The following is a 23,911-nucleotide window of genomic DNA, read 5'->3' on the forward strand; positions in this document are numbered from 1 at the left end:
TTTTGTCCGTCACAGTTTTATTGCAGGACATGTCTTACTACTTAAATAAAAGGATGCTTGGCTGCATCAACATCTACATCTTGAATCACATCTGCATCTGCTGGTGCCATGACAACCTAGAATCAGTTGTCAGTTGCAAAATAAACAGCTGTGCTTTCAGGTTTACCAAACCAACGAGGAGTAGAGGCAACTGTTAACAAGTTATGACTTACTCATTAGTGGGTTTGTTTACTTTTCGAGGTGAGGTCATGCCCTGTAGCCCATGCTGGTGAAGCTTGTAGCAGTTCTTCTGGCGTTCCCAATCCCGAAAATACCTCCAAGCCAGCACCGGATTATTGTTGTAAAAGTGAGGGTTTTGTTTTTATCCTGAGTAAAAGATACATGGCACATAGCTACAGACAAAGTGTACCCACACATTTCTGTCCACTTAAAAGGAGGAAGGCTAGACACCAGGTGCATGTGAGCTCGCTAATCCTCTGCTTTAGGAAACCAATCAGCATTGTGTGCACACGGTGCCCGTAACACCTGCAGACAAACTCTTCACACACAGAATAAAAATAAGTTAAACAGAAAAGAAAATTGTCTGTGGTCCCCTGCTTCTGCCAAGCTCTTCCTGCCCAGGCAGTTGGGAGACTTCTGTGGGGTAGGTTGGTCTGGGATATTGAGGCCTGTGGGTGTGTATTAATTTTCTTCGAAGTCAGGAGATTCATGACTCTTGGATTTGGAGGCTGAGAATACCCAGCTCTTAAAAAGAGGTTTGCAGCCCCGTGTTCCACTTTGCCCGGGAAGGGCCACTCATTCTGGCTTCGTGAAGATGGTAATAGCTCTCTGGGGGACGTGCCAGTTGAACCAGCCAGTTGGCTCGAGAATGGCTTCTTTGAAAGCCATAGGCCAGGACTTGCCTCGGTGCCAGGGCCCACCTTCCCAGAAGGCACTGCTGTGTGCATCCTCCTGGAGGGAGGGCTAAGGCAGCCACATCTTCCGCGAGGGCCTTGGGGACAGAGGGTGTCACTTAGGGAACCAGACAGCTTGTCAGTTTTCATCCTCACGAATGCAAACCCATCTGCCATTCATTCTGATAGGCACCCCGGGAAACCTTGTGGTAAACACAAGGGGTGCCTTGCTTCAGATGAAGAGCAAGCAGCATTGCTTTGGAGAGAAGACAACTGTTTAGAGCTTTTCAAAGGGCGTTGCCATGCCCTAGGTTGTGGTTTTGAGGGAGAGACGGCTTTCAAAGACCTCCCCTCTCCCTTAATTCCTGTAAAATCAGTGTTGTTACTCTGTTTTGAGACATGTAAGGAAGGCCTCAGCTTCTGACCCATCCTCCACCTCTAAAGTGCAGGGATATTCAGGAGAGTGCCACCATGAGTGGCCCCACCATGAGCGGCCCCACCTTCATTTTGACCCCCCATAGAAGCACGCTTTCTTGTTCTCTTTTGGTCACACTGTGATTGCAGCTTTTTCCTTGTAGGGCAGTAGAAGAGGAAACTGTTTTGTGGTGCACAGACAGCTGAAGAACGACCGTACTGGGGTGGGGTGTGCTGTGCTGCACAGACCTGGTGCATGTTGGGGGTTTAGCAGCATGCTGGAGACTGTTGCATTCGGTGGGACTATGTATCATAGTTGTATCGGCGCTTACTGTTGACTTTTTATGTTAATGACTGAATGGCTCCGATCTAGGGGAGATTTTAAAAAGCAAGATGGTGTGATCTCAGTAGATCACATAGAAGTTAAGGCTCTAGGAGGCAATATGGCTGTTTCTTTGCCTTTTGTTTGTCGTTTGTATGCAGGCATGTATGCTTGCATGTAGATACATATGCGTGGAGGTCAGAGGTCAACTGCGCATGGTTCTTCGGCAGCCCTCCCTCCACCTTGCTTTTAGAGACAGTCTTTCCCTGTGGGGCTTGGGGTTTACTGATTCTGCCAGGCTGAGTGACTTGCAAGTCACAGTATCTTCCTGTCTAAAACTCTGGGATTACACTCTCTCGTCACCATGCCTGGCTTTTTACATGGGTGTTGAGAATGGAACTCAGTCAATACCCTACTGACCAAGGTATCTCTGAAGTCTCTCTGTCTCTCTGTCTCTCTCTCTGTGAGTTTTTAAAAAAGATTTTTAAATTTTATTTTAGATGTATGTTTTGTCTGAATGTATGTTCATGTATCATGTTCATGTCTAGTGCCCGAGAAGGCCAGAAGAGGGTACTACAGACCCTGGAGTTACAGATGGGTGAGAGCCACGATATGAGTGCTGGGAATTGAGCTGGGTCCTCTGTGAGAGTATCCTATACTCTTAACTGCTGAGCCAGCTCTCCAGACCTTCTTGGCATTTTCTAGGAGTTAGGTTGTTTTTCAGGAGTTGGTGGTGAACTCCTTTAATGCCAGAACTCAGGAGACTGGGGCAGGCAGATCTGCAAGTTCCTGGCCAGCCTAGTCTACATAGTGAGTTCCAGGCCAGCTAGGGCTATATAGTGAGACCCTGCCCCCCCCCCAAAAAAAAAGTTTGCTTTTCTTCAGAGATTATTATTTTGGACTCTTAGAGTTATAGTAAGTACCTGGAATGAAGACAGGAATAACAAAATGTTAAAGGTGGAATTATGTCCTTTAAAGCTGCTCCTGCTGATTTTTATTTGTTTGTTTGTTTTTGAGACAGGGTTCCCTTTGTGTATCCCTGCATGTCTTGGCACTTACTTTGTAGACTAGGCTGGCCTCAAGCTCACAGAGATCAGTCTGGTTCTGCCTCCTGAGTGCTTGGATTAAAGGTGTGTATCACTATCCCTGGCTCAAAGCTTGTGATTGTTGACTGGTTTTAAACTGTGAGAGATTGTCAGCTAACGCCCGGTAGCCTTTTGGGAAGGAGCATTAAGTTTGTCAAAAGCATTGAAGGGCTGGGGTTTGTCTGGTTCAGCAGTGGGAAGTGGGTGGGTAGAACAGGCCTAAAAGGACTTTAAACCCCTCAGGAAAGTTTTAGAAACAAGCCCCCAATAGACTACTTGAGGAATAGCATGAGTGTCACTGATTCTTGCGGCCCCTCTGGCCAGTCTCTGCCATTTGAACCTCTACAACTCCCACCTGTGCTGCTGTGGCGTTGTGAAGGAGAAGGGCGGGGCCGGAGAGATGCAGTTTGTGTTGTCGGCAGTTGTCTGCAAGTCATTACTGCCAGGATTCCTGATCACTTTGAAAGGTCCGTTTCATTCCTTAGCCTGTGTCAAGAGAGTAATAGCTGCACGCGACCGACAGATGAGAGATGAGTGTTCGAGCTGGAGGAAATGCACAGTGGGAAGCGGTCAGTCACTTTCCTAAAACCTCAGGCAGGCATTCAATTCTGCAAGCAACATTTGGCATCTTAAAATTTCCCCATTAGGGAAAAAGGAATTCACGGGACAAATATTTGCTAGTTAGGTTTTGTATTGGACAGACTTTGTACCTTGGCATGTGAGCGGCCATCAGAACCTCTTGAACTTTTGCTACCAAGTAACTATGAAAAGCCTCATAGAGCCAGCGCTGATCGTGGATGAGCGCACCATGTCCCTTGCATGAGTCAAGGTACTTGCAAAGTCAGGTGGGTGACAAACCCAGCACGCCCCAGAATGGGAGCCAGAGAACTACAGGCTCCTTCCGAGACCAGGGATGGATCCCAGATGGTCTTGGAGCGCTTGGCTTTTCCCCTAGAACGCGCTATTGTCTTAGGAATTTAGTGTAGGGGAAATGACCCAGATTTTATACTTAGGAAGAACACATATCCAGCTCTCCAGTGGACCATTCTGTTGGGGAGACTTCTTGACCCTGTTTACTCCTCTGGGAATATGGGAGCAAGGGTCTCCAGACCTGTTGGGAGATGCTAAGACCTTAGAGGGGAGTAAGATCTGTCGGGCACTGAGTAGGACTTCAATTTGTACCAGTTTCTTCCTACTGTCAGAGTTTAGCTTTTTACATAGAATAATCAGAGTTTATTGTCTCGGTTCTGTTTTGGGTTTGGAAACAAGACCAGTTTATTGAAACCAACAGGCTGATACAACAACCTTCTTCTGTTAAGTGCCTGTTGCCTGAGAGGTCCCAGGTGCAGGGGCAAGCAGGTTGCAAACTCTGGCCAGCTTCTGAAACTGGCGAGCTCTTGACTCTGGTAGATTTTGAGTCACCTGCTTACTTTTTTACAAATTAAAAAAAATTACAGTTATTTATTTGTATGCATGTGGACATTTGTGTACCAAGGCACTCATGGAGGTCAGAGGACAAATTATGGAAATTGGTTCTCTCCTTCCACCTGTAGGCCTTGGCGAGTGTCTTTACTGCCGAGTCACCTCCTCCGGCTGCATTCCTCCCTCCCCCCCCCCCCCCGTACGCCTTAGTTTACTGCTCCGAAATCTCTTTAAGTCAGAGCCAGCCTGTAAAAGAGACTTGTCACCAAGCCTGGCCAGACCACCTAAGTTAGAGCCATGTGGTGGAAAGGGAGCACTGACTCTGAGCAGAGTCCTCAGACCGGCACACGTGCATCGCAGTACGCATGCGCCGCCCACCCTTACCCCCCCCCGCCATAAATGAATTTTTAAAAAATTTAAAAAATAGAAAAGGAAATGAAGTCGGAGTTTGATCAAAATGAACGTGATGTCAGAACTTAAGAACTTTTCTGTGATTCGAAATCATTTGGAACAAAAGTTTACGGTTATGTTGCGGGGGTTGGGGGCGTGTATCTGGTAAATGGACTGACATCCGTGGTCTCCACGGAGACCCTAGGAGGAACTCAGCATATTTGCGGGGTGCCCCGCAACCCCACCCCGACTCCGTGACAGCTCTACTGCGGCAGCTGTGCGCACGCTTCTCTTTTTGAGTCAGCACCAGACAAGTAATTTCCCATCCTGAAGCTCCCTGCTGCGAGTGCTGGGATCTAGCTGCTAACTTCCCAGATTTGCATACTTGCAGCCTCCTCTCCCCTGGCAAAGCTCGGGTTTTGCCTGTATACCTTCCCGGAGGTGATTCTTCTCTTGGGAGGCGGAGGCTGGACCGGGAGGTGAGGCAGGAGGGAAGCGAAGACTGAGTGCGGGCTGCCCACCCCGAGGGAGCCTGGAGCGTAGTGGAGTCGGCGGCGGGGAGGTGCGCCCTGCAGCTCGGACTGGAGCGCTGGACCGGAGCCGCGGCCGGCAGGGGGAGGCCAGGCCCCGGGAAGCGAGCCGGGTGGTGCGGACCCCGGGGCCCGCGCGCGGGGCCATCGCGGGCTAGATGGCCGGTTATGCAAGCCGCTGCCCCCTTGCTAGCCCACCCGCTTGCTCGCTCGCTCGCTGGGCGGCTGCTCCGCGTTCCCCTCGGCCAACACACTCTCTCGCTCTTTTTGAAACAGGAAGTGCACTGCTGACTGTAACGTGCTGCTGGCTCCCAGGATGGAGGAGTGAAGTCTCGCGTCGCAGCGGTTCCAGCCTCCGGAGCCCGCCCGTCAGCAGCCAAGTCCTCGAGAGCACCCTGAGGGAGCAGGGTGGCCACCTGGTCCAGGTGCGCGGGCCGGGGCGGGAAGGCGAGGGGTCTTCGCTCGCAGGGACTTTCTTGATCGCCTGTCCCTGCCACTATGTCCTCCTCCAGGAGTCCCTACCACTTTGTTGCCACCGCCCAGGTGTATGGGACGGGGCTGGAAAAGGGCAGCGCGGATTGGGGACCTCTGGATGCTCCCCTAGATTGGCGCTCTCCAGGCTGGGCTGGCCCCTGGGCTACCCTGCGACTGTCTGGGCGGCCTCCTGAAGTCCCCAGCTGCCCTCACTACCCTCTCCAGCTGCTGCCCTGAGCAGCTGCTCTTTGTTCCTCTCTCGCTGGCCTGAGGTTGTCTAAATACCGTCCTGGGAAGCTTGGGACTGTTGGGTGTCACTGAAGTTGGTTTGAGGGAGAAAGTGGAGAAGGAAGGAGGAAGCTGATGGCTCTGGGTGAGGAGGAGTAAGGGAAGCTTGACAGCTAGGCTGGGAACCAACCGAGGAGGTGGGTTGCTTGTAGAGCCAGGCCATCACAAATTGAGAGAATTGGTAGTGCAGACACACAGGCCAGAGAAGTAGGGACCACAAGTGAGCGACAGCAGTTAGTTCTGAGGTGTTTAGTCTGGTGTCTGGCTCCTTACCTCTGCTGTGGTTTCACTCTGTGGAAACATGGAGCTTTATAAATATGAGCCAGACACTCTTAATTTATTAAATTCCAGTTGTCACCAAGCTAAAATAGAGATTGACTTTTCTCATACTCACGGGGCGGAAAGAATTCCCTAGCCATGCCTTGTTTGGTTCCAGATGTTAGCAGGAGAGCAAAATGCCTGGGAACAGGTGGGTTTATACTGTAGACTTCACAACTTCATTGCTGAAGATGCTCTTCCTCTGTGGACTTAGGTTGGCTTCTCCTTCACTGAAGGAGACGACCTGGCGTTACTTGATGGTCCCTGTTTCTCCCCGGGAAATGGCTGTGTTGAGAAGGGTCACTAGGGAGCCACCTTGGCTGAGAAGGGCTGGTGGGTTGGTTATTAGGACAGGTTCAGTGTGTGAGCAGCGGACAAAACAGTCTCGACCTCTTACTTGTTTTGGAGGCTGCAGTTTGAACAGGTGACAGGAGGGAAGTGCTTCAGCCCAACGTCTTTGGGGGCAGCCAGGCTTTCTCAAGAGGCAAGCTGATGACCGAGTTCAGATCCATGCAGCTCAGAGCACAGTCTCACCATGTAGTCTCGAGTGGCCTGGAGCCCAGAGGTTTCCTGGCCTCTATCCCCCAAATGCTGGAATCAAAGATTTGTAACTCCACACACACCCAGTCTAATTATATCATTCTTATCCTGAGGATGTTACATCAAAATATATTTTTGCATAATTAATTTTTTCCTTTAAGAGAAGCTTTCAGCTATGCCAATAAGTTTGTGCGCACCTTCTTTTCCATATCAACAGTTTGGAGACAATTTCAATGATAATATCTCCTTATTTCGATGATTCTTCAGATTAAACATTTTTATCCTATTTATTTATTTTGTGTGACTCATATGGCACAGCACATGTGGAGGTCTGAGGACAAGTGGTTGGAGTCATGTGTCTCCTTCCATGTGGGTCCCCGGGATCAGTTCAGATCATCAGGCTTGGTGGCAAGCACATTTATCTGCTGAGCCACTTGGCCAGTCCCAGAACATGAATGTCTTTAAAGATAGGTGTTTTGAGAACCTTAAAAATGTTGGCAATTGGTATAATATAGCAACAGTAGCCAAAATATTTTTTTATGGCCCGAGCAGTTAATTTCCTCCTTGCTGCCTTGACTTGGGTTTGAATTGAATTGTATATTATCTGTATTTATGCCTCTTCTTCCAGATACACCGTAAGGATAAAAGCAAACCATCCAAGCTCCTACCTCTTCCCTTTCTCTCCTTTTTCTTCTGCTGAGGATTGAACTCAGGACCTTGTGTGCGCTAAGCAAACAGCCTTCCATGCAGCTATACTTGATTTCACAAAGAATATTTCTGAAGGATGCACATGGCGGTTATTTTTCATATTTTTTATTCAAGTGTATGCGCTGCCCTCAGGTTTATTAATTGCTTAGTACTGTGTTTGTATCTGTTTGTCACTCTGCTTTAAGGTATGGTGAACTAGTTTGCTGACCCTCTGACGGGGTATAGTCCCACCTCAGTGGAGTTGGGGTTTTTTGTTTTGGTTTTTAAGATTTGTTTTATTTCATGCATATGGGAATTTTGCCTGCATGTATGTATGTATGTAAACCATGTGTGTGCCAGGTGCCTGTGGAGATCAGAAGAAGGCCTCAAAGCCCTTGGAACTGAACTTAGAGACAGTTGTGAGTCAGTCACCATGTGGCTGCTGGGAATTGAACCTGGGTCCTCGAGAAGAGCAGCAGTGCTCTTAACTCCTGAGCCTTCTCTCCAGTCCCCTCAGTAGAGTTTAAACTCAGAAGTAATACAGCCTTTTAGGTGTTCTTATCTGTTTGCAGGGCTACTTTCTGTATCTTACCTGTAATCAATTGGTTCTGGCAACTGCGAGGTGAAACAGTCCGTGAATGGACAGAAAACTAAAGTCCACAAGAGCGTGTCAGGGGCTGTGTTAGCCAGTGGAGATGCTGGGTCAGATGGGGGCCGATGGAGATGGTAGGTCTTAGACAGGGGCCGTATTAGCCAACGGAGATGCTGGGTCTTAGAAGGAGTCATGTTAGTCAACGGAGATGCGGGGGGGCGGGGGCGCTTAGACAGGGGCCATGTTAGCCAATGGGGATGCTAAGTCTTAGACTGGGGTCTTAGATTTTTGACCCTCTGGTAGTCTGGAAAGCTGCTGTCTCAGGAAGAGAGAGCAGTGCTAAGTTAGGTGGGCCTTTGTCAATCCACAAAAGGAGCCTGCACCCAGGATCAGATGCCCCCAGTTCTAGTCTTTTTTCTTTTGTTTAGACTTGGCGTACAACTTGAGACATTGCCTTTTTCTGTGTCTACCATTGATCTAGTCGTGCTTACATGAACATATTTATGTTCTCCAAAATTTATGTGGTGTGCCTTAATCGGCAGCGTCTCGTCTCAGCCGTCAGTGAGCATGTACCATTTCGGGGACTTAGACCAACACTCTGCAAGCTTTCAGTATTAAAAAGAACCCTCTCTGCCTTGTGTCTCAGGAAGTAAGTCAGTTCATACCTGCTGTGTGGTTCTGCCTGTAGCCTTTAGCCATGACACATTCCCCGACTCTCCTACCTGCTGAGAAGTTCACATTGTACTTATCGAGCTTTACATTAAGACATGAAATATTTTTTAATAGTTCCTAGATGGGGCTGGGTATCTAGCTTTGTTGATCAGGGCTTGTATACCATGCAAGACACCCTGGGTTTGATTCCTTGCTCAGTGTAGATTGCATGTGGTGTTGCGCACCTATAATTCCAGGATTGAGGAGGGAGAGACTGCCTAAGCTACCTAGTGAGTTTGAGGCCGACTTGGGATACACGAAAACTTTTGTTCTAAAGCAAAGGTTTGTATGCAGAAATAATTTTATTTTATTATCTTTGCACTACTTAAGTTTGAGGCTTTGCTTAATGAGAGCTTTATGTCATATCTAGAAAGATACTGATTGAAGTTTGCGGTGCACTTTCTTTGGGAAATGAAACAAAGCGCTGTCTTCTCTTTAGTTATTAGTGTCTTCAGTTGTCTGACTTCCTGACTGTAGTGCTTTGTTAAAACATGAGGGGGGGAGATGGGAACGGGAAATGGAGGAAAAGTGAGGTGCTTGTTTTTGTTTCTTTAAGGAAAAAATGAATCGATGTATATCCAGGTTTTCTTAAATGCCAGGCCCTGCCATTTCTGTCTGTGCTGAGGACTTGCTTGAGAAGTGGGTTTGTCTCTTCCAGCACAGAGGCCAAGAGTGAAGGGAAACCAACTGGCTTTGATGTTAAATGCCAAGGAGAAGTTGGGGATCAAGAGCAAATTTGCAGTGGAGATCAACACAAGCTAAGGTTTTTGTTGTTTCAAAACCCTCTTACTTTTCTTCATGTGGGTTATAAAGTAAACGTCATTGTCTCGGTTGGGAATTGTAGTGCCTTGGCTCACAGCTCTCCCAGAAATTAGGGTGCTTTAGTTTACTAACGGATCTCAGAGGTCTTGACTTATTTAGGATTTTATTTTTGTCATCTCTGGTGAGAAAACTACTTACTATCGCTCAACTAGGTATCGAGTAATGACTGTAGAATCTCTGTGTTTAGGAAATAGTAGGTACTTCTGCACATGAACAGGGATTCACGGTACAGGATTCCCCCAGGATGTTAAGCCAATTCAGGGCCAAAGGAAAATGAGGCTGAAAATGGTGAAGAGGTGGCCAACATCCTTAATACATTTCCTCTCAAACTGTAAGGATTCCTGGGTGTGATTTTTCCCTCTTTGCCATTCATTAGAATGGTGATCATCCAAAGCCCTGACTTAAGGTTGAATCTTGTTTTCAGGTTGTTTCTCATGGTTATAGACAGAAGTTTCTATCCTGCCTGGTCCTGCAGCCATTCAATCCCTCCAAAACATACAGAAGCTTATATTAATAATAAACTGCTTGGTCTATTAGCTCAGGCTTATTATTAACTAGCTCTTANAAGCTTATATTAATAATAAACTGCTTGGTCTATTAGCTCAGGCTTATTATTAACTAGCTCTTGCAATTTAAATTAACCCATACTTCTTATCTATGTTTAACAAGGTATCTTGGTACCTTTCCTCAGTGAGGCATTCTCATCTTGCTTCTGGCTGGCCACTGCATCTCTGCCTTTCCTCTTCCTAGAATCTGGTTGCCCTACCTATACTTCCTGTCTGGCTACTGGTGAAGCAGTGGTTTATTAAACCAACACGAGTGCTAAATCTTTACAGTGTACAAGAGCATTATTCCACAGCACATGGTCAATTTTGAAATCCTTATAGTTGATTTCGTCTTATCACCCCCCACCCCTCCATTCCTTGCTTTTGCCAGGACTCGGACACCAACTGCAGCATTGCTGCTGTGTGCTGTCTTACCTGCAGCCGCCCCAGACCAGCCTCAGACCAGCCTTGTACTCAGTTCCCACAGCCGAGAGTGTCTCAGCCTTCTTCGTCTCTGCACTGTGGTGTGAAGCCTGTGGAAAGGCTCCTGTTATTTGTTCGTCGTGGGGGAAAGTGTAGACGTTCATATTGAATCGGTCTCTCTGGCTGTTAGGACAATCCTGCCAGTGTTCTGCTTAATATGGGTAACGTGGGTCAGTGAAGTCTACTAGGCTTAGTACATAAAGTTCTTTATCTAGTTAATAAAGAAAAAAATGTCTTGGGCCAGGCGTGGAGGTGCATGATTGCAGGGCCAGGAGAGTAGGCGTGTGGAGGTAGCCTGGACTACACACGGGGACCTTGTTTTGTGTGTATGTCTGTCCCCTATTTATTGACCATCTCATATACTTTCCAGATACTTGTGTCGATGATCTGTGGGTCTCCTGGTACTATGTGTGCTGGATAATGACCTGTTTATAAAGAGAAACAGAGGCAGGCATAGACTGAGACCTATATAGACAGAGCCCGGCCTATTCCACATCTGGGCAGGCCCCAGTCTTAAACAGCCCCCTCCTTGCCTCCTGCGTTCTCCATCCCCTCACCCCTACCCATAGAAAGCAGTACTCATGGCTTGTCTAGTCCCACCTGCCTTTCCAGTGAAGCTGAAGTTCAAACCTTGGCGAGTGTGCAGTTGTCCAGAAGAGAGTTGTGAGGGAGCCAACATTTTTGGAAATAGTTTTGATTTTCATAGACGTGTTTCCCTTTGCTCTAAGGAGTCAGGGTGTGTAGAGTTATTTGTTTTGTGTATGTGTGTGTCTGGGTGAGTGTGGGTCACTTGTGCATGTGCCAGCGGAGGCCCCGTAGACAGCAGTGGATGCCCTGGAGCCGGAGTGACGGGTGATTGTGAGCCACCCTGCGGGTGCTGCTTGTCAGTGCTCAGCCGTCTGTCCAGCTGGGTGAGTTTTTGATACAGTTACGTGCAACGCACATTATTGGATTACAGCACACACTTGTGCAAATATTAAGTCTGGTGTAAATGTAAAGTTTTTATCTCCATCAATGCACTGTAATGATTTGATTTTTTTTGTTGTTTTTTAGGGAAGTGGTCTCATTGGCTACACCAGGCTGGCCTTGGACTCGTGGGCATCCATCTGTCTCTGACTCCTGGGTGCTGAGATCAAGGCTGCTCCTCCGCACCTGACATTGCATGACTTCCTTAGCCTTCTTTAAGGTTCTCATACAAGAATGTCTGCTGAGCAGTTTCTCCCCTCCACCACCCTCGCCGGTCCTGCCCCTCCCGTTAGCACCGTTTGTCCTTCTCCAAGGGCCCACGTCTTTTTCCGTGTCATAAACATACAAGTGATTTCATGTCTCCCTAGAAAATCTAAGAACCATAGCGACTTGTTTTACTAACAGATTTCCTGTGGTTGCTAACTGGCTTTAATTGGGCCTCATAGTTTAATTTTGCCTTTCTGTGATCGTTGTTGAAGTTGAGATGTCTTCATTAATTAACTGTCCTTTCCCTGAGCATCTTTTTATGTCTTTGGCATCTCTGGTGTGTGTGTGTGTGTGTGTGTGTGTGTGTGTGTCTGTGTGAGAGAGTCTTCCCTTTCCTTGAAAGAATTTTTATACAGTATCTGATATGTCCTATGAATTAATTTTGTGTTGCTCTTTGAAAATATTTTATTGAGTTTAATAATTTGTGTTTGTATCTGTGGCTAGGCATGTGTATATGTCTCATTACTTTCTAGAATGTATCTGCTTATTGCGCATGCACACATACACACACACATACACACACACAGAGGCTCATAGCCTTGTGGTAGTATTGCACGCCTTTAGGTCCAGCACTTTAGGGGGCAGAGGCAGGTGGATCTGAGTTTGAGACCAACCTGGTCTACAGAGTGGGTTCCAGGACAGCCAGGGCTACACAGAGAAACCCTGTCTCATAGAAAGGGAGCGGGGCAACAGAGGCTCACTTAGCTCAGGCTAGCTTCAAACTTCAAACGTAGCTGAGCATGTCCTTGAGCTCTGGTCCTCCTGCTCGCACCCTGGAGTGCTAGGATTACAGGTGGGTTCTACCTGGCCCAGTTTATCTTGAACCCACTTTTTGTTTTGTTTTTTTGGTTTTCTGACACAGGGTTTCTCGGTAGCTTTGGAGCCTGTCCTGGAACTAGCTCTGTGGACCAGGCTGGCCTTGAACTCACAGAGATCCGCCTGTCTCTGACTCCCAGGTATGGAACCCATTATTATTTTGAGAGTCATATTTTAAGTAATTTCCCTCCACTTTCCATTATCATTTAATCCACTCTACCCTTCTGGTGCTATGGCCACTGTGGAACTCTGTCCACTGGGCGTATTTTCGATACCACTGCTTCATTGTTACAGGCACATCTACATGACTTAGTCTCGTTAGCATAATTGACATATTAATGTACCTTAAGAAGTTCACATGTGGTTTAAATTTGTTGTTTTAGATTTTTGTGATACTGGGGAATGATGTGGGTGTCTTAGATCTCTGGAAGTTGCTTACACTTCCTGTTTACTTAGGTAATATTATATCCTTCTGGGGTCTTTGAAGAGTTAAAGACAGATAGTAATAATTACAGTTTTCCTTAGTTATGATAAAAGATAAATTAGATAAACTTTAGACTCACAGAAAATATTGTAACTTATTCTTGCTTTATACCTGTTTTGTTTGTGTAATTTTATTGTGTTAAAACCTTCCTTTTTAATTAGACAGAAAAGGGCAGATGATGTGGAATGTCCTTTTGTATATGTGTTACTTTCACTGGTTAATGAATAAAGCTGCTTTGGCCTGTGACATGGCAAATACAGTCAGGCTGAAAGGGAAATAGAGAGAGTAGGTGGAGTCAGAGAGACGCCATGGAGCTGCCAAAGGAGGCAGATGCCGTGTAACAGCTCAGAGAGCAAGAGGTAACAAACCATGGGCCTCATGATAAAATATAAATTAATAAAAATGGTCTAATTTAAAATATAAGAGCTAGCTAAAAATACACCTGGGTTGTTGGCCAAACAGTGTTGTAATCCATCTAGTTTCTGTGTGATCATTTGGGTCTGGGCAGCCAGGAAACGAACAGCAGTTTCTGACTTCAGTGGAACAAACCGAGGACTCTCCAGTGACCACAGGCCTCCTGTCTCTGAACTACACTCAACCCTCAGACCGTTTTAAAGCAGTCTTCTTGCTTTGGTGTGTCTTTACCCTTTTATTTTACTTCCCTGTTTTGTTTGTGACAGGCTCTACTGTACCCCCAGCTGGCCTCTGGCTTGTAGTCAACGATAAATTCGGACTTCTAATTCTCCTGTCCCCACCTTCTGAGTTCTGGGATTACAGACATATTCCACCATGCTGGGCCCATGTCATTTCGGGATCAAACCCAGGGCTTTGTCCACGCTAGGCAGACACTCTACCAATTAAGCGGTAGCCACAGCTGGCATCTTCATTCCTCACACACGCAAATCCATTCTCCAGATGTATAAACTGATACAGACCATTCTGTAGTGTGATGGCAACTCAGCTTTCGCCATTACCTCTGATGACCTTGCTTGCTTGCTTGATGACCATGTTGGCAGCCATGGCCTTCTTTCACGCTGGTCCCCAATGCCGGGCTGTGTTGTCTCACTCAAGAGTCTTCTCTTTCTTCTTCAAGTGCTGTACGCGGGCTTGTGTCGCTTGGGTGGTTTTAAATGTTTTATGAGGTAGGATGTGGTGATCATTGGGTGCATCCCCTTGAAGGCCTGTTAATTATAGATGTCTCTTTATTACTGGGAAAGCAGCGGCAGTGGCAGCTCGGTTTGCTCCAAGTTTCCCCTGTTCCAGTGTGCTCTCCGTTCACGTCTCCAGGTTACATCACACTGAATGCTACATTATTGCGTTTAATAAGTAAGCTTTTGCATTCTAGGACAGAGTATAATGTACATTGCTTGGATTATTATAAATATAATAATTATTATAAATAATTTTGAGATCACTAAATCAATAACTTTGGTCTTGCTGAATATTGCATGACAGGGTTCTATAAGCCAGAGATGACGCTGTCCTTTCCCATCTGTTCAGGGCTTTATAAATTATGTTTTTATTTATTTGTTTGTTTAAGTCCGGGTTTCACTGTGTAGCTCTGGCTGTCCTGGAACTCACTATGTAGACCAGATTTGCCTCAAACTCACAGAGATCCGCGTGCGCCACCACACCTGGCCTTAGTTGTTTTCTTTTGAAACAGGGTCTCATGCAGCCCAGGTTGGCTTCAAACTCATGATAGATCTGAAGATGACTTCTGGTCATTACGTTTTCATTTCTCATGGGGTGGGACTAAAGGTGTGTGCCCCCAAGCCCAGTTAATCCTGGTAGGGTTTGAACACAGGGTTTCAATTGAGCTACACCCCAACCCCGTGTCTCTCGTTCTTAAGGTGATATCAGGAAGTTTTAGTAAGAGAGATTTTTAGTTTTTATTTAATTACTGACAGTGACTAAGCTTGTATGAAGTCTGATAAAATTGTAACAGTGATGTTCCGGCTCCAGAACCCGCTTAGACAATGAAACAGTCCCCCTGTTGGAACTGTTCTCCCTGCTGATGTGTTTAAACAGGTTTGATTATCTGTTTGGCCCTCAGCACTGACGGCGGACGTCATCACCATCAGTGTATCCCATGTCGTGTTCAGATCCTTCTGTGTCCCCTCCTCAGCCGTCAGACCCACCTTCCCTGCTAACCCCCCTTGCTCATTATCCTAATAGAATTGACACCTAATACTTCACCAGTCTGCAGATATTTGCCAGGTTCCAACTATTAAATCTCAGTGCCCCCTCTACCGTCTTCTTAGCTCTTGTTTACCTGACATTGTGTTAGGTCTGGAGGATACAGCAGAGAATTGAAAAGTGCCCGAACTCAGAAGACAGCACACAAACCGCTGTCTAGACATGTGCACCACGGACCAGACTTAGGCTTTCAGACACACACATGACTAGAAGGCAGGGTGACAGAACAGGACACCGTGACGGGTGACAGCACAGGACACCGTGACGGGTGACAGAACAGGACACTGACAGGTGACAGCACAGGACACCGTGACGGGTGACAGAACAGGACACACTGACAGGTGACAGCACAGGACACACTGACAGGTGACAGAACAGGACACACTGACAGGTGACAGAACAGGACACTGACAGGTGACAGAACAGGACACCGTGACGGGTGACAGAACAGGACACCATGACGGGTGACAGAACAGGACACTGACAGGTGACAGCACAGGACACCGTGACGGGTGACAGAACAGGACACACTGACAGGTGACAGCACAGGACACACTGACAGGTGACAGAACAGGACACACTGACAGGTGACAGAACAGGACACTGACAGGTGACAGAACAGGACACCGTGACGGGTGNGTGAGAAAAGAACCCCTAATGGAGGTGATTCTGGTGTTTAGTATGAGCATTAGTCAACCAGCTGAGCGGGACAGAGCCGTCCAGATGGAGCCAAGGTTTAGAGATACAGAGCCCAGAGTGACAGTGACGCAGAGCACAGTGATTGGAGTGAGTCAGGATGCAGAGCAGAGGGGGACGTGTCTTCATTGTCCTCGTTCAGTGCACACCCAGGGTCCTCCATGCCGGTCTGGAACACCACTGTGGGGTCTCAGACCTTAAGTAAAGTCCACGGTGGGGACCCAGCAGAGATGGTGCAGTCTTCAGCTGAAGTTACGGGAGGACAGAAAGACCAGAGAAATAATTAGGAGGAAGAAGGGGTTTCTGGTTAGGTAGAAAAATGGAAAAGAAGGAAGGAAGGAGAAGGGCAAATAGAGTTTTCTGTTTGGGAACTGTCCCGAGCTGTGATTAGTGAGGACAGAAAACCAAAGAGCAAGTTTGGAGAGAATGGTGAACTTGTTTAAAAACCTTTTTTTACGCTTGGTTATTGAGTTGGTGGGAGGTAGGGGTCTCATGTTCCACAGTGTATATGTGGAAGTCAAGGGACAACTTGCCAATGTCAGTTCTCTCCCATCTTCTGTGTTCCGGGGGTCCCGAACTCAGGTTGTATGACTTGGCCTTAACCACGGAGCCATCTTCCTGGTCCCATCAACTTGTTTGAAGTGGAGCTGGGGTGTCTGTAGGTCACTGTAGTAAGAAGGCCGCTTGTTTGTTTCCCGGCTACCCAGACTCCTGAAATAACCACACAGAAACAGTAGTAATTAAATCACTGCTTGGCCAATTACTTAAGTGTATTGCTAGCTAGTTCTTACATCTAGAATTAACCCATCTCCATTACTTTTCATTTTACCACAAGGCTCATGGCCCACCGGCAAGGTTTCAGCATGTCTGCCTCTGGCGGTGTCTCCATGGCTTCTCCTTACTCCGTGGCTTCTTCTTTCTCCCAGCATTCAGTTTAGTTCCCCCCCTCCCCCAGCTCTATTCTTTTGCCCTATCACAGGCCAAGACAGTTTCTTTATTAACAGTGGTATTCACAGCATACAGAGGGAAATCCCACATCAGGTCATTGAGAGGTGTGGGCCCCAGGAGGAATGTGGAGACAGAGCCAGGTACACACGGCTGGAAGGATTAGCATAGCTACCAACGTAATTGACATCCTCCAGGCATGGCAGAAGGATCAAAGACTGAGTGAGCCAGCACTTAGTCATGTAATCCTCACAATAACCTCCGTGGAAGAATTACTTATCGTCCTGTTCGAACATGGTGTCTGAAGCCCCGTAAGCAGCCAGGTCACCCAGGTTGTGAACGGGGAGCAGCTGCCGGATAGTCAGGGGACAGGGGACGGTGATAGTGAAGGGAACAGAGGTGGCGAGACTTGGTCAGGTATTTAGTTGGTAGTTAGAAGAGTGACATGTGGTGTAAGCTCGGGTGAGGACACTTGGAGAGGAGGAGCAGGGCCAGGAGAATGGACGTTGATTGTGTGTGTGTGTGCGGACATTGATTGTGTGTGCACGCGTGTCCTTTTTTGTGAAGCACGTGATGATGGCTGACACTTTTTTGAGGCAGGAGCTCAATATGTAGTGTAGCATGACCAATAAAAACCCAGAGACAGGTATTGGGGTTCAGGCTGATGAAGATCAGAGAAGCACAGCAGCCAGCCGCTGGAGAGCTCTACCTCTATGAAAGTCTTGAGACTGAAAGAGAGTGAGTTCCTGTCTCATCCCGCCTATATTCCCCTCTAGTGCTGGGATTAAAGGAGTTCACCACCACAGCCCGGGCTCTGTGTCTAACTAGTGTCAGGGCTGGGATTAAAGGTGTGTACCAGCGCTGCCTGGTCTGTATGGCTGAGTGGTATGGCTGCTTTCCTCTGACCTCCAGGCAAGCTTTATTTATTAAAACACAAATAACATACCGCTATAATGTAGACTAGGCTGAGTGTAACCCACTGAGATGCGCTTGCCTCTGCTTCCTGAGGGCTGGGATTAAAGGCGTGGGTGGTTAACATTTATGGTTGATTGGTTGATTGAGCAACATGATTAAGGGTAGGAGAGGGAGTTGTTTACAGAAAACGGGGTGTGTTCAGTCGCACGCACATGCATGGGGAGGGGGTTGTCCTAGAAGGAAGTCTGGATAGCCTTGCTCTTGAGCCAAGACAAGGGCTCCTGGTGGGCGGGAAGGAAGCTGGGAAATTAGCAAGGTGTTAGATGACTTCTTCCAGGGGCCTTGCGACAGACATTCAGGAGTTGTCTTGGGAGAAGGAACCCCTGGGTCAGTGAGGACCAAGAGGTGTCCATTTGTTTGTTATGTGTGTGTGGTGGTGGACCTGCGGAGGTCAGGGAGCAGCTGCAGGGATCCAGTTCTCCCGTCCTCCGTGTGTCTCCAGTTGAGGTCTTCAGGCTTGGCGGTCATTGCCTCTACCCACTGGGCCACCTTGGTCAGCTCTGTCATTAGATGTGGACTGTCCCGTTTGTTTTCCTGGTGCTAGGACTTAGCGCACTGTGGCCTTGCCTGAGGAGTGGGTTTGGTGATTGGAGGAAGCTTCCAGGTGTGGCGGGAAGGAGGACGATGAGGAGCCAAAGACCAAATGTTGAGGAGTTTGAGTCCTGGTTGTGGGGAAATTGCTCACCTCACCGTGAGGCTTCAGCTTCCCTGTGTGTAGCGGAGGAAGTTAAATCTGTCTTCTCATCTGGAGCTCTCAGGACTCCGGGGAGGCTTGTGCACCACCATTAGGAAACAGCTAGTGGATCCGAGCGAGACCAGCCGCTGCTCATAGGAGCTCGTAGGCCTGTGTCTTTAGGGGCTGGAAACCTAAGATCAGGTTGGCTGTGGGATACTTTGTTTCTGGGGGAGAGGTCACGGCCAGGAGAGGAGACAGACAGGAGGACAAGGTTGGGAATGTTGTGCGTTCCTCCTGTGTGACTTGGCTCTGCAGCCACCCTTTAAGAATGGTGCTCACCCCCTAGAGCCCCGGAGGTGTGGCTGTGGAGATTATTGTAATAACTTAACAAGCTACCGAGGTGGTAGGGCTCTTTTTACAATTAAGCCTCTAATCTTTAGGCTCTTAGAGATCCCAGAAACCTGGGCGCTTCCTTCCCCTGCATGAAGCCGCCGTTAAACGACTCGGTGCTTGGAAACTTCTTCACAGGAAGACGGGGTGCAGCAATGGAGGGAAGCTTTTACAGAATTTATTCTCTTACGGCTGAGAATACTACTGTTCTGTCTCCACTCTGGTTACCTAGTTTCTGAAGCTCTTATCCCCCCCCCCATGTTCCCCCATATTGAAGAATATTAGCTATTCTTCAAAGTGAGGCATAGTTTGAAAAACGAAACCATTTTTGAGCTTAAACCGTCGTGTATAACCATGCTCTCCCGTTTCCTGAGGAACAACAGGAAGGATACGCTTTCTCTAAATAAACTGAGTAGCCTGACTGTGAACTCGGGGCAGTGGTGATCAAAGATTCCAGCGTGGTCACCCAATGGGAGGCTCGCAGTCATTCATTCCTATAACCTCGGAAAGTCAAGTCTAACACTGAGTATGAGAATATATGCATAGTTTGGAAGCACGCCTTGAGTGTGCTTGAGGTGGTCTTGGCGTCAAGGCTGTCTCCTAAGACGTAGTTGATGAGTGTGGCGGATGTCCGTGGGGAAATAGCCTTCACACGTACATGGTGGTGGCGTGAATAAGAGTGGTCCCCATGGACTCACTGAAGGCTTGGTCACCTGCTCGTGGAACTCTTTGATAGGATTAGAAGAATTGGGGGTGTGGCCTTGTTGGGAGAAGTGTGTCACTAGGGGTGGGCTTTGAGGTTTCAAAAGCCCATGCTAGGCATAGTCCCTCCCTCCTTCCCATTTCTTCTCCCTTCCTCCCCCCTCCCTCTTTCCTTTCTTTCCTCTCTCCTGTCTGTCTTTCTTACGGATCAGAGTGCAGCTGTCAGTGGTCTTCAGGGCCTTGCCTGCTCCCATGCTCCCTGCTGTGATGGAGATGGACCCTGGAAGGATAAGCAAGCCCCTACTAAATCCTTCCTTCCTTCCTTCCTCCTTCCTTCCTTCCTTCCTTCCTTCCTTCCTTCCTTCCTTCCTTCCTTCCTTCCTTCCTTCCTTCCTTCTTTCCTTCCTTCCTTCTTTCCTTCCTTCTTTCCTCCCTTCCTCCCTTCCTTCCTTCCTTCCTCCCTCCCTCCCTCCCTCCCTCCCTCCCTCCCTTCCTTCCTTCCTTCCTTCCTTCCTTCCTTCCTTCCTTCCTTCCTTCCTTCCTTCCTTCCTTCCTTCCTTCCTTCCTTCTTTCCTTCCTTCCTTTCTTTCCTAGAGTTGCCTCCATTGAGGTCCTGAGTTCAATTCCCAGCAACCACATGGCGGCTCACAGCCATCTATATGAGGTCCAGTGCCCTCTTCTGGCCTGCAGATATGTGTAGATAGAGCACTCATGCATAAACTAAATAAATGAAGGAAAAAAGTGTCTAGTGCTTGCCTTAGAGTTTATGGCTGACCCCACCCCCCCACCCCCGCACCTCACTTTTACTATCATTGTTATTAGTGGCATTCCCAGCTTTAGAATTGACCTGACTGGGGCGAGGGAAATGAAGAAATAACGGGCTCATTATAGAGAAAAGCGCTGGGATCCAGTGGGCCACGCATTCTAATGGAACCACACCAGCAGCCTGGAAACTCAGCAGTTTTATTAAATAAGATGGCAGAGGATTGGGTTAGCTCATCTCAGCAGGGTCTCTGTGGGGAGCCGTCTTGAGGTTGATGTATTCTACAGGCACTGTCTGTCAGCATCCATGGTTGGACCAAGGTCTTGCAATTCTGCAGTCCCTGACTGAGGGAAGACTGTGTTCACATAGGTTTGAGGCTTTAGGGTCTTTCACACGGCCATACCCATGTGTGAATGTTGATTCTTACAGGGGTGCACTCATTGTGTGTGTGTGCGCGCGCGCGCGTGCACGCGCGTGCATGCGTGCACGCACATGTGCACACACGCATGTGCATCACTCATGGATGCCATGGTGCGTGTATGGGGTCAGGGGTTAATCCTGTGGAGTCATTTCTCCTTCCACACCTCCACACAGGTTCTGGGAATCAAATTCGGGTCATCAGGCTATACGAGTCCGTTCCCCAATGGGCCATCTTGTTGGCCACCAGCGTCTGCTTTTTAAAGGGAAAGATGATTATACATATGTGAGATGCATAGAATAAAATTTGGAAGGCCTGTCCACAAATACCTTAAGAGTAGCTGTCGCTCAATGATGGTTATAGATGGCTTTTAGAAAGATTTATTTGTAATTGTGTGTGTATATCTGTGTGTGTGCATGTGAGTGCTGGAGCCCTAGGAGGCCAGAGGTGTTGGAGCCCCAGGAGCTGAAGTTGCAGGTAACTGTGAGCTACCCACAATGGGTGCTGGGAACTGAACTCTGTTCTTTGGCAAGAACAGTGTACTCTCTGAAGAGCTGAGTCATCTCTCTCTAGCCCTAGAGATGATTTTTGCTTTTTTAAAAAATACAGCTTTCTGTATTATCTGAATTTTAAAAATAACCAGCTGTTACATTTATTATCAAAATGAACCCAGTTCTTTTCATTTTCAAGAGAAGAGGTGAGCCACAGCGCAGCCACCTGAGAGGGAGCCCCTTGGCTCTCAGTGTTCTCCCTGCCTGTTTGGAGTTAGTTAGGGATGAGCATACAGCCCCACATCACCTCCTCCTTCTGGGCAGGAAGAAGACAGAGATGGTTGGTTTTTGTTTATCACTTCCCGTCCTGTTCCTTCTCCGTCTGTAGAGCGAGAGTGAGCCGGCAGCATGACTTGGGAGTCCGTCTGCTCGCTCCAGGGCACTAGAAGAAGGTTTCTTAGCAGAGTTCATTGCCTCGCTCCTGGCTTTTCCCTGCACGGAACTGCTCTGTGCCTCTTTCGTCTCTTTTGAAAAAATAATGAGCGGAGTATGAGCGTACCCAAGCTACCTAAAAACATAGCTTTTCAATAAAACCTGGAACGGTTCAGTTTTGTTTATAAACATGCTGTTGGTGGTTTTGCTGGCATGAGCCCGGTGAGCAAGTCAGATGTGGGGGGTCACTCGTGAAAGGTGTGGGCGTAGAAATGACGGAGGTTGAGCCTGTCTGGTGACTAGGACGTGTTTGAGAAAATTGTGATTGCTGTTATTGTGACATTGCTAACTGTATTTTCTGAATTCATTTGGGTTTCTTATATAAAGCAAATCCAGGTTTAGGAAAAATAGCATGTCTTAATGCGAATAGACAGAAGGTAACTCTGTTGATTGTTACTATTTTCGAGGTACTGCAGATTGGCTGTAAGGCTCCTGTATGACAAGCATGTACCACAGCCATTGCATGGGCTCACGTATATGAATAACTGCTATAAGGGACTATGAACAGAACAGAACATTTTTTATAATACTTTTATAGGAGATGTTTTGCAAGTGAGTAAATTCCTGGGGTCCTTTAAGAGAATATTGAAATGTTAATGAGTTTTTGTCATTTGTAATAAAAATTTCTATCACACGTTGAGTTTGACTTTATATTCATTTTTGAGCAAGGGTGTGATATGTCAGAGGGTCAGATTCACAGAGGAACACTGGTGCGGGTTCTGGGGACTGCCCCTGCCTTACCCATGGGGCAGTGGGGCCCTGCTGCCGTTGCTCTCTCCCCTCCGTTGTTTGCAGAGGGGAAAATCAGAGTGAGAACCAGACGGGGGCTAATGCCTGAGACGGAGGAGAAATGACCCGTGGTCATGCTGAATGCAGAGGAGGACAATCTGCAGCCGAGTCCTCACCACCAGAAACAGCTGCGTGACGGGTTACCTTTGCTCTTGTAGATGTGAAGCTAATGCTTTAATGGCCGACCGCGCTCAGGCGCTAATTTCTGCTCCGCTTTCACCCATTATTTCTCAGTGCCTCCCTGCCTGGTCTAATCTTTCTCTCCTGGAAGGAAGAGATCGTGGGGTCTGTGTACCACAGATGCCCAGTGTGAACTCCAGACTCGACAATAGTGCATTATGAAAAGCGGAGTGGAGATTCTAAGCTGACGGAAAGGGCTCTGGCCGCCAGGATCCTCAAGGTCGCATTCACAACCGTAGTCTCTAATGGACTTACTATAAACCTCTATTTACACCCATAAATAAACCTCATAAAATAACCTATTTCAGATATTTTCCGGATTAAAGCTCTTTTCCATTTTCAGTGTTAATTCGTAGGTCATTCGTGTATTTGGTAGAGCAGAACATTTTACAGCTTCAAAATGTAGCCGCTCGAGGTGCTCCTGCGATGTCCTCCTCCAGGAAGGTGTGCCCCTCACCATCCCGGGGTACAGAAAATCTGCAGCTGTAGCTTGTGTAGAAGGCACCAAACCTCTACCCTTCATCTCTCTTCGGTCAGTAACATTATGAATTAATTAAGCCTTTTGTGGTAAAACTTAAAAAATTAACACAAATTTGGCCGTAGCTTGTCCCTTGTGCAATGACTAACAAGATGGGCTTGTTTCTCTTTTTCTTCTATGAGTTTTCTAATCCCTGAGCTTTTTGCTTTTCTGGACAAATTCAATTATTTGGTTTTTATTTTTGAAACAGGGTCTTACTGTGTACTAAGCTAGCCTCAAATTTAGAGATTCACTTGCCTCTGCCTCCTGAGTGCAGGGTTAATCTGCCATTCTCTACCCTCAGTGATTTGTTTGTTTGTTTAGGTTTTCTTTGAAATTCTTTCGACAGTCCTCATTTTCCTGTTTGAAGTTACTGTGGGAAACCTCATTTGCCAAAGATGATCTTCTGGGATAAGGCAGAGGAAGCATGGATAGGAGCACGAGCTTCCGACAGGGAGCAGATCTCCAAAGCTGGGCTTCAGTGGTACCCATTCTGCCCAGGGAGTGGAGGAAGGGTGTCCACGTGGGACTCCGTGTCATGGAGTATGTATAGATCCCTGGCTGTCGCAAGCTTTATGCCGGAACAGCCCAGAAAAGCACCGCTCTGGCCCTGGCTGTGTCTCTGTCAGAAA

General features: G+C 47.6%; 1 protein-coding gene across 3 annotated transcripts in view; it reads left to right on the forward strand.

Moving 5' to 3' along the window:
• The window catches only part of Lrrc8d (leucine rich repeat containing 8 VRAC subunit D), a 104,986-nt gene that overhangs the window by 20,988 nt on the left and 60,087 nt on the right, over positions 1-23,911 (forward strand). For 2 of the 3 annotated variants that reach the window (XM_050155752.1, XM_050155751.1), the window contains one exon: positions 5,333-5,481. The gene's annotated coding sequence lies outside the window, so the exon portion shown is untranslated. Of the gene's footprint in view, positions 1-4,984; positions 5,006-5,332; positions 5,482-23,911 lie in introns of those variants that run through there. The other variant, XM_050155753.1, reaches the window with a different exon arrangement.

The sequence above is a fragment of the Alexandromys fortis genome, unplaced genomic scaffold, assembly GCF_014885135.2.
Source record: "Alexandromys fortis isolate MF-2015 unplaced genomic scaffold, M_Fortis_MF-2015_v1.1 scaffold_87, whole genome shotgun sequence".
NCBI lineage: Eukaryota > Metazoa > Chordata > Mammalia > Rodentia > Cricetidae > Alexandromys > Alexandromys fortis.